Source organism: Protopterus annectens, chromosome 1.part2, assembly GCF_019279795.1.
Source record: "Protopterus annectens isolate FY-2018-M chromosome 1.part2, PAN1.0, whole genome shotgun sequence".
In the NCBI taxonomy this organism is placed as follows: Eukaryota; Metazoa; Chordata; order Ceratodontiformes; family Protopteridae; genus Protopterus; species Protopterus annectens.
The window spans coordinates 594,561,597-594,571,957 of NC_056727.1; positions in this window are offsets into that span (position 1 = coordinate 594,561,597).

The following is a 10,361-nucleotide window of genomic DNA, read 5'->3' on the forward strand; positions in this document are numbered from 1 at the left end:
CATAGTTCTAGTCCACTAAAGGATAGGTGTTCAAATAGGGAAGGAACCCTCATGCACATATCGATTATGTATAAAAGCAGTTCCTACACACCTGCATCTGCTATGTACACCCACCAACATCTCCCCCACACCCAAACAAATTAAAATACAAACTAATAACATCACAAATCATTCACTCACTGTACGACATCTGCCGAAGCCTTAACATACCTTGTCAGAGACACACTAACATGGCCCTATGTGAAATAGTTGCTGTTATACAATGGAACAGCTGCTGATGTTACAGGGCTTGCTTGCACTAATCCCATTTCAAAGGGTTGTCTGTACACCGGGAAGTGTTACCAATTACTGATTAACAACACAGTATGATACACATGTATACCAAACCAAAGATGTCTGGTGAGCACACTGTAAACCACCTAACATTTCATGCATAGCCATACAGCCTTGAGCTGCCCAAACATCCTTGCCAGACTGAAACATCTACAGAAGTATCAGGTACAAACAAACCCTGCATAAGTAGCAATGGTCTTAAATATAACAGCTGTACTCACATGTAGAACAACATCTTCCAGCTATTACACACAATCCACAGGAGTCATGAAGCTAATATATCTCTGTCTGTCTCCATATAACTGTTGAAATACATCACAGACAACACATCCAGGCCGTCTTCCTCGAAAGTAAGGCAAAGGGACAACGCCCAAGTGGAGTACTCAATTATACACCACTGTTGCCATGGTATTGGCTAATGGAGTAGCTGCACAGCTGATGTGCATCTAATTAACTACTTTGGAACACCAATTGGTGGTCAGGATAGCACATGTTACCGATATTTAACTATAAAACGATGGCTTATCACACATTCAAACCATCTGTATATACCAGCAGAACGTTACAAAGAAGATTGAAACACAAACTGAAAAGGATTGAAATAACAGTCAACGACACCTTGGGCTACTAATAAGGTATGTAGAACACTCAGTATGTCTGTGTATGTAGTACCTGTTCTGTAATATTTAAAGTGTACGCAATGCAAATAGTAGAAACAGTTATCTTGCAGTGATGTATTGTTGAGCATAGTAACGCTTGTAGTATTTATATGTGTACTGCTGTAGGTCACAAGGCAAACACCGCATACACCACAAGAGATGCTATATAAGGGCTTTGAACCCAGCTAAGCCACTGTCAGTGGCAGGGTTGGTCCAGCAAGTATGTGCTATAACAGGAGATAGTATATGTTGATATATTGTAACAGTATGCATATGTATGGGTATATTACTGAGAATAACATGTCAAAGGTTGGCCTACTGTGCAATTATGATTTGCATTGTGGGATATTGTGCCAATAACTGTGTAATGTACAGTATTGTAGGCAGATATGTATTACAAGTTACATAGCATTACTGTTATGTTAAACAAACATTAGTTATGTCTATTGGCATTTACAATACACAATAACAGGATACATATGACTTGTAGTCACCCGACAGTTTAGCAGCATGATAGCAAAGTAAAATGGAAGAGCTAGTTAACTATCCATGCACATAAGACATGTAATAAGTTCAAAGGTAGGTACTAGGCTGTCTGCCCAAGGGTATTTATAAGCCTAGCTAGAGTGTGTTGGCTTCTGCCACCCCCTTAGGTTAATTCCCTGTGCCTCTGAACGGCAGAGCCATTAGTTCCCTGTGCCTCTGTCCAGCAGAGTCACTGCAGTGATCCCCGGGGTACATGTCTGTCTCCCATCCACCCATCAAGGTTTCTCTTGAAGAGTGCTAGTGAGGGGCCCTGCCTGATGTACATTGGAATCATGTTCCAAAGCATGGGGAGTCTCCAGGTCAGGAATCTATCTGTCCAGCACATCCTAGTCATCGTTGTGGTTAGGTGTATATCCCTAGAGCATGTGGCTCTTAGGGGCTTCTGTTTAGGTGGAGCATATCCAGCAATACTGGGTTGGACATGGGCCTTGTATGTCAAGCAGAGATCACCTGTGAGTATGCGGTATGCAACTGAGTACAGCTGGAGTTTCTTTAGTTGGGCTGCATAGGTCATCTGTTTGAGGTCAGTAATCCTCTTGATGTGGTATTGTTGTGGTCTTCCAATCTGTTGCAGTTGTCTTGTAAGGTACATCCCAAATGGGGTGTTGTATCCTTTAATGGGTCTAATAAGACATGAGTAGAGAGGCACAATGGCCTCCTTTGTTCTGGATGCGAACCCATTAGAGATTAGGGGGGCCAAGTAGAAGGATATTTTAACCACCTTGGCATTATGGTTATCAAAGGAGAGATTGCTATCTACTGGGGTTTCCAGATCCCTTATTACCTTTTCTGTATGTAGGGGACTAGCACCTATGTGGTAGTCCATGGGTAATTAGTTTTATCCAAAGGGGATGACTATGCACTTTGTGGCATTCAGCTTGAGGCCATGATATTGACACCAGGTATCTGTCTCAGTGCGACCCTTCAGGAGGGTGTCTGTATCAGCTGGGGAAACAATTATGGCCCCTAGTTTGCAGTTGTCTACAAACCTTTTCAGCCAAAGCCCTCCTGTGCTTGCCTGTACCTCAGAGAAGTATATACCGAACATGAGGGGTCCTAGGACTGAACCCTGGGGGACGCCACTTGTAACTGGTTTACAGTCGGACCTAGCATATGCAACTCCCACTGTGTGGGTTCTGTCCGTGAGCCACTTTGCAAACCATCTCATGATGTAGGGTTCAGGTGGATGGATATGTCAATAATACCAGAATGGGGAATGGTGTTGAAAGCCTTTGAGAGAGCAAGGCAGGCTGTGTGGACCTCTTTACCCTCATCTAATGCCTTGGTAACTGTCTCAAAGAAGTCCACCAGGTTTAGGAGGCATGGTCTGCCCTTAACCAAGGCAAACTGGGAGGGGTCAAAGGTTTGGAGGTACCCATTGTCTCTGTGACTGAGATCCATGATGATGTGCTCCATAGCCTTTCAGACCAGGCTAGTCTGGCCTATAGGGCAATAGGTCCCATGGTCCATTGTGGAGCCACCTTTGTCGAGTGGGATAACTGTTGCTGTGCACCATTCAGGGGGCACAAAGCCTGATGCAAGGCTATTATTGAACATGGTGCATAGGTGGGGTGCCAGTACATTCTGAAGTTCATGTAAAACGCAGCCTGGGATGTTGTCCAGTCTCATGGATGCTGTGATATTGGCTTTAGAGTGTGCAGCTTTTACCTGCATAGTTGTGATTACAGGGACTCTGCATTTTTCCTGTATAGATATGGGCCCTTTAGGGGGTGAGAGGGGGGGAAAGGTAGCACTGAACTTATCTGCCAGGATGTTGGCAATATCAGTTGGTTCTGTAATGTTCATGCCTTTGTGCTGTAATTCAGAGCAGATCTGGGTGTTGACATCGAGATATTTGACATAGCTATAGAATGCTTTGTGGTTGCCCTTGGAATTAGTGGTGGTTTTGTTTCTGTAGCTAGCTTTGGAGGATCCTATAAGGGATCTCAGCTTCTTACTGAGGCTGACCAGGGAGCTCCTCCACGCATGGGATTGTACTCTCTTTTGCAACAGTGTCTTCCTTCTGTTATACAGTTTGTTTATGGCAGAGGACCACCAGATTGGCTTCCTTAATTAGGAGTATAGCATCTTGCTTCTGTTTGGGATAGCATGATCCATGCACTTGTGTAAGTGCATATAGGGTACATTTGTGTAAGATTCAGCAGTTGTAACTTATTGTCCATCTGCATGGGTGTCATGAAGTTCACCACATCTGTCTCAAGAAGCATGAAATTGGCTTTGTAGAAATATTATACTGTGGTTTCCTTAATGGGGGTGGGGGCGGGATGTGGATATCAAGGGTGTTTAGCTATTGGTCGGATCAGACGAACGAGGAGTTGCCTTCAGGTGTGGAACACCGGTCACTCATGTTGGTAATGCCTAGGTCTAGGATATTGTTGCCCCGGTGGGTGTGTGGATAAGTTGATCCAGGCCATTGGTGTTTATGAATTCCAGAAAACATTGAGCTAATGAGTTGGTACATGAGTAGTTATCCCAGTTAATGGTGGGGTAGGTGAAGTGGCCCATTAATAGGGTGTTTGGTTGAACCCTAATAATTTCCAGTGCATCAAGAAAAGAGGTGTGGGAATCTTGGGGCATGGTGGGGGATCTGTAGCAAGCTACAATTTGGATTGCAGTTTTTCCCAGAGGTAGTTGCACTTGGATAACCTCAGATGCATTGTGCTAAGCAACTAACCTGGAGGGGTGGATATCCTTAATGAATATGGACACACCTCTGCCTTGGGTGTTCCGGTCCAGGTAACATGGCCGAAAAGTGTGCTATGAGTTATAGCATGGTAGTGCAGGGGTGCTCTCTGGAGCCTTGAACCATGTCTCAGTCACTGCACAGATATCGATGTTCTCCATTACAAGGAGTGCCTCGAGTGAGTGCAGTTTGAGATTTAGACTTCCAGCATTGAGTAGCATTACCCTCAGTTTGTGCTTGCCTGTTCCTGTTATGGTGGTGAATATGTTATTTGAACCTTGCCTAAAGAAGGCACTATAGGGTCAGCAAGAACCTTAGCCAGTATCCGGAATCCCAGGGGTGACAGGTGCAGGCCATCTGTGGCAAAGCATCGTGGTTTGTCGACCATGTCATCCCAAACAGACAGATACTAGATCCCCTTAGAATGACACCAGAAGCTTACCCAATTGTTGAAGTCAATCATTTTGTCCTCGTACTGCGGTATCATTCTGGGTGATGGCAGAATGCTACTCAGGGCTAGGGTCATACCTGCCTGGCCTACAAGATCAGAGACCTCTTCCATGTCTCTTTTCATGTAGTCCAGGGAGGTACATCTCAGGTCATTCACACCAACATGGACAACGACAGAGTCATATTTGTACTTGTTGTGAAGTGACCTGAGTGCGTGGGTTATGTGGCAGATCCTAGTACCCGACAGGCAGCTGACAGTAACTTTCTCCTTGTTTAGCCTGGTGAGTGGAACATCAGTATGTCTGCTATAGAGTCACCTATGACTAGTGTGTTGGGTACGTTGATTTGCCTTATTGGCTGTAGTTGAGTGACACACTGACTCTGTGGGCTATGTGCCATTAGTGCCATTAGGGTTGTGTTGGGGGATGGAGGCTGCTTGCATTTCCATTTTGGAGGTCTCTGTTGCTTAGACAGATTATTAATGAGAGCCTCTGCAAATGTTTTTGTGTTACTATGTGTGGATTATGGTGGTGTAGATTTAGTAAGACTATGTGATGAGTGTGGTGTGGTGCAAATGTTTACCTTCTCCACATGACTGTCAGGGTCAGTCTTGGTTGGAGAGAGCTTTACCTCCAGTTTGGCTAGAGAAGTGCATCTCTCACAGGTTGTAGTGTTGGGTGGTAGGTGGAGAGGGCTGTCTGTGTACATGAGGCAACGTCTACATTGCCTCAAGATGTCCAGATTCATCAGATAGACAGGAGAGAACACTGGGAGCTGACCCTTGGACATGCCTGAATATAAAACTATTTTCCCCTAGATAAGTGAGGAAAGTGAGTACAAGAGCTATTTTACTCTAAGCAAGTGAGAAAAGTACGTACAAAAACTGTTTACCTCTAGGTAATGAGGAAGATTGAGTGCTATAGTAATTAGTAGCTTACGTAGTGCTTACAAGTTCTGAACAAGTGCTGAGCATGAATAAGCATTCCTGATAGGGTCTTGGATAACATAAACACACTGTCCCCCTCCCCAACAGGTACACAATCATATATCCATGTAGACTACAGAGCCCCTGTAACCACAACTATGCAGGTACAAGCTGCACTCAGGCTGCATGGGACCTGTCCACATCCCAGGTTGTATCATACACATATGGCAAAACAAGTTGCTCTCCACATACACATCATGTAAAACATAGCTTCATGTCAAGCTGTGTACACACTGAATGGTACACACCAACAGATATCACAACCCACAAAGGGGGAGACACCACTGATAATGGGAAGTACTGCACTACTACCCTGCTGAGTCTGGTCTGAAAGGCCATGAACGTTGATCAAATTATTTGATGCCAGCAGTACAGATGTAGATGACAGTAAGGTTGATTTCACACTGCATATCATAACCTTGCTAGGTCATAGGACATCATCATGTTCCACCTACACTCAGTATACCAGATGTACATTCCTATGTCACAGGAGTGTTTTGCAATGGGACTGCTGGCAGAAACAACACTATGGAAGGTGTCTGAATAATACATGATCATCACACCAGTGCCAGCTACAGTAAGACAGGGTTAATTCATTGTACTCCCCCTCATTGTAGTCTATACCACACAGACTAACAGAAGGCATCTGCCTATTGAAGTATGCGAATGGCTATGAGCTAGGAGCAATAGCTGACTCAGAGTGTTGTGGACAACATACAGAAGGGGCTTTGTGAGTGAGGTGTGTGACATATGGGCACAATCTGACAGCTACATATTGCATTGTCACCCCTATGTTAATAACCATGTACCCATGAACTACCACCTAGGCAGCGGTCACCATAATCAACTCTGTGTGTAAGGGATGCAGCTGGGCAGATGTCTTTCCTGTGATAGTTACGTCACCACACCTGTCAGGTAGTCATATATAGCAACCCTAATTATGACAGGGTGCCACCCATGAATATAGAGATCATTGTCCAGCCATACTCAACACTCAAGTGACCCATATCAGATCACATATTTCCTTTAAGGGGTATTGGCCATGTTCAGATGGCCTACACCAGCCTTCCCATTCCCCATCTCCACTATGTAGCACAATGCCTACCCTGAATAAAGCCATGTCCAACCCAGTGATGTTGGACATGCTACACGTACACATCCTGATCTCAAACACATACTTCATGGACATCCACCTTCCTAGTACTAGGATCACCACATGCTGGACAGATCCTTGTCCCATACACTTTACATAGTCCTGCCATACTATGCATTCCTGTCTAGCAAAGCTGCACATCGCCCCCCTCTCAGACATGGTGTGATGACCACATGGTAAATGTATCATTAACCCTGTGGATCAGTTATGTGGCACTGCTCCACCTGGCCCCAGAGACCCACCTGTCAGCTACAGCTTGGTAACCTTTCATCCTAGATTCATATATGGCCCAGGGCATATAGCCTACTAGTTAACTTTGACTGTACATGCTATAGTTGGTATCCATCCCTGCAAATACCATCTGGCTAGCCAGTGTCCCATGTGTATCACATGTGCGACACAGATGATACATGGCAGGATGTTGAACTGCTGTACAGTGCCATGTAGATGTATATGGCAAAACACATACATGTAAAACCTTCAGTGAGCAAGTTTGCAGGGTCACAGGTCATGTTCGTTAAGGCAGTGTAAGTCTTTATATGTGACATATACACAGCATCAAGTTTGACTGCATTAATGTGGACACATCCAGCCATGTGCTGATAGGTAGGAACACCAGTACAGGCAAACAGACATGCCCACATCAAGACAGCATCCACATGGAGTATGAGCAATGTAATCAGGTGACATACACACACATATATGGTGATAATATCCAATCACCATTGAGTGTCACATGTGTGTGACACAAACATGTCAGTGGTGTCAGTGTCATGTAGATTTGCAAAGACAACTATTTAATCATAATAAATGCGATACACATGTATGTTCAGCTGTAGCTCTGTATATCTCTGTGAGTTACTGTGACCTGTCTCCATCATTATGTCTTCCAGGTATGCCGCGTGCAAGGCTACCCCCTTATACCCACTTGGAGGATGAGGCCCTCATCCCATACCTACATGACAATCATGATATCCTGTTCAGCCATGTGTCACAGGATGCACAGCAGCGGGATGCCCTGCGGATGGAACTTCGCAGGAGGGTTAATGATGTGGGTGGCCACAACTGCACATACCAGCAGGTGCGCAGACACTGTACAGACCTCATTAGATGGGTGAAACAGTGTGCGAATGCAATCACCAGGGAACAAGGTGCAACAGATGGTGGGCCACCAACTCACATGTACCAAGGAGCAACTGGCCAACCTGGGGACACCTGCAGAACAAAATCCACAAGCCTTAGCCGATATTGTGGAGGTGGGTATCTCTCAACCATCGAGCCTATACTCCATAGTATAGTCTATTGTACTGGTGTATGTGTTAACATGCACATTGCACCCTGTAGCTATCATACAGGCATGGATAATGATCATACTGCTGTGTTACTCCTATTTAGGTACCTCTGGCATTCCGCTGTGACAGCAACCCATTGCAGGTGAGACTGTTATTATTTATCAGGCATCTTAATGCACAGATCTATCTGCCATGTGGCCATTTACCACATGTACACATAATGTATGGTCCTGTGACAATATACAGGTCGGACCTGTAATGCATCACAATGGCTACCCATGTGCAATACTTTTAAACTATGTGAAACACCGACATGAAACCTCACAAACTGTCAATGCCAGATGTGTGGACAGCTGTGCATACAATGGTGGAGGTGCTGTTCACTCTAGGGACATGTACTACAGATCAGAACTACACATGTGGGGAATACAAACAGTACTACACAGTGAGCTGGAGTATGGCCAGCCCACAGGAATAACTGGTGTGGATCATAGCCCTGCTATAAATGTCACACAATGTGATGTGCTATCTTGACATGTCCAAGACATCTAGTGGCCTGGCTGCAACACTGCCTAACTACCCTGAAAAATATATCCCACATACCACCCTTTGTCTGCATAACCCTGTCGTCAGTGGAGCATACGACATCTATGGGTGTATGTCATATGGGACAACACAGACATGTGAAATAGACACCCGTCACAATAATTTGGCCAACACATGTACACACGTGGCCATGGAGGATGGGCAGAGACATGAAGCAACACACACAGTAGACGTGATGTGCTTGTGTGTACACCCTGTCATACATTGGCTCCACATGGTCCAACTATGGCCTTTGTGTAATGGTTATATTGCAGATGTGGAACAGACATCCTACAGGCCTGTGCACATCTTGTGTAGGCGTGACATCAATCCACCACATAAGAGGTGTTGAACATCTTGAGTGTGTCACAACATGACAACAGTCACCTGTGCAGTATCCACATCAGCCCACAGATACAGTACATTCCCCTTGCTGGTGTCGGACATCAATGTCATCCTTGCTCCTCGTGTGTGTGTGTGTGTGTGTGTGTGTGTGTGTGTGTGTGTGTGTGTGTGTGTGTGGTACACAGATGTCATGTGGGACATGGTGTACTGATGAGTTTGCCATGTCTGGCCATAGTTGCCAGGCAGCAGCAATATGGTTGCAGATGTGCAGGGGTGTCATCTGTATACCCTTCAGTGACCTGTGTCACACATTCCACATCATGGTTTAGTGGGTATACACCTCAGTGATGTGGGTCACATTCCACAGTATATATGTATTGTATCTGAGCACAGTCATGGCTTTGAACTGTGTCTGTAACTCTCACTGTATAGCAATAGAGTCACCTCATGATTCCCTGCAATGGCCATGCACATCAGCTAAATGTGCAGTATATCTGTAGGGCAGACAGACAACACTGCATTGGGACACCATTACCCCACTGTATATTTGACAGGACACCATTGTGTTAAACATGTATGCATGTCATTGCACACGTCAGCAGATCACATGTCATACTACATGTGATTGTCAAGGTCATATGCCACACATCAGGCAGGTGTACTGGTAACCTGTGCTGGTCTACATGGTGTAACACAGGGATGTATGCTAACTACTACTATGATTGTGTAATATGCATGCCTTCTGCTATGACATATGCATGCTGTTGTGTGCAAACCAGGGATGTATGATAACTACCACTATTATTGTGTGCACTGCATGCCGTCTGCCATATCACATGCATGTTGCATGCCTTCTGCCATATCACATGCATGTTGGGTGCCATATCACATGCATGTTGGGTACCATAGCATGTGTGTGTGTGTGTGTGTGTGTGTGTGTGTGTGTGTGTGTGTGTGTGTGTGTGTGTGTGTGTGTGTGTCTTTGTGTGTGTCTGTGTGTGTGTGTGTGTGTATCTGTGTCTGTGTGTGTCTCTTTGTATGTCTGTTATATAGATTGTAATGTACAGTTCTTGTCTGTCCCTCACAGGTGATGTAGGTGCATTCCCCTCCTGTGGTCCATCTGATATTAGTGTCCCCACAGACTCTGGCAGTGATGATGAACATATGATTGAGGCACAGGCAGGGTTGTCAGGGGCTGAATCTGCCATTGGCTGCCATTCCACCTATATCCCCCTCATCCACGCACACAGACCTCATTCCTACACATACCCCCTCACCAGTGGCCATAGAGGATGGACAGTTGGCATGT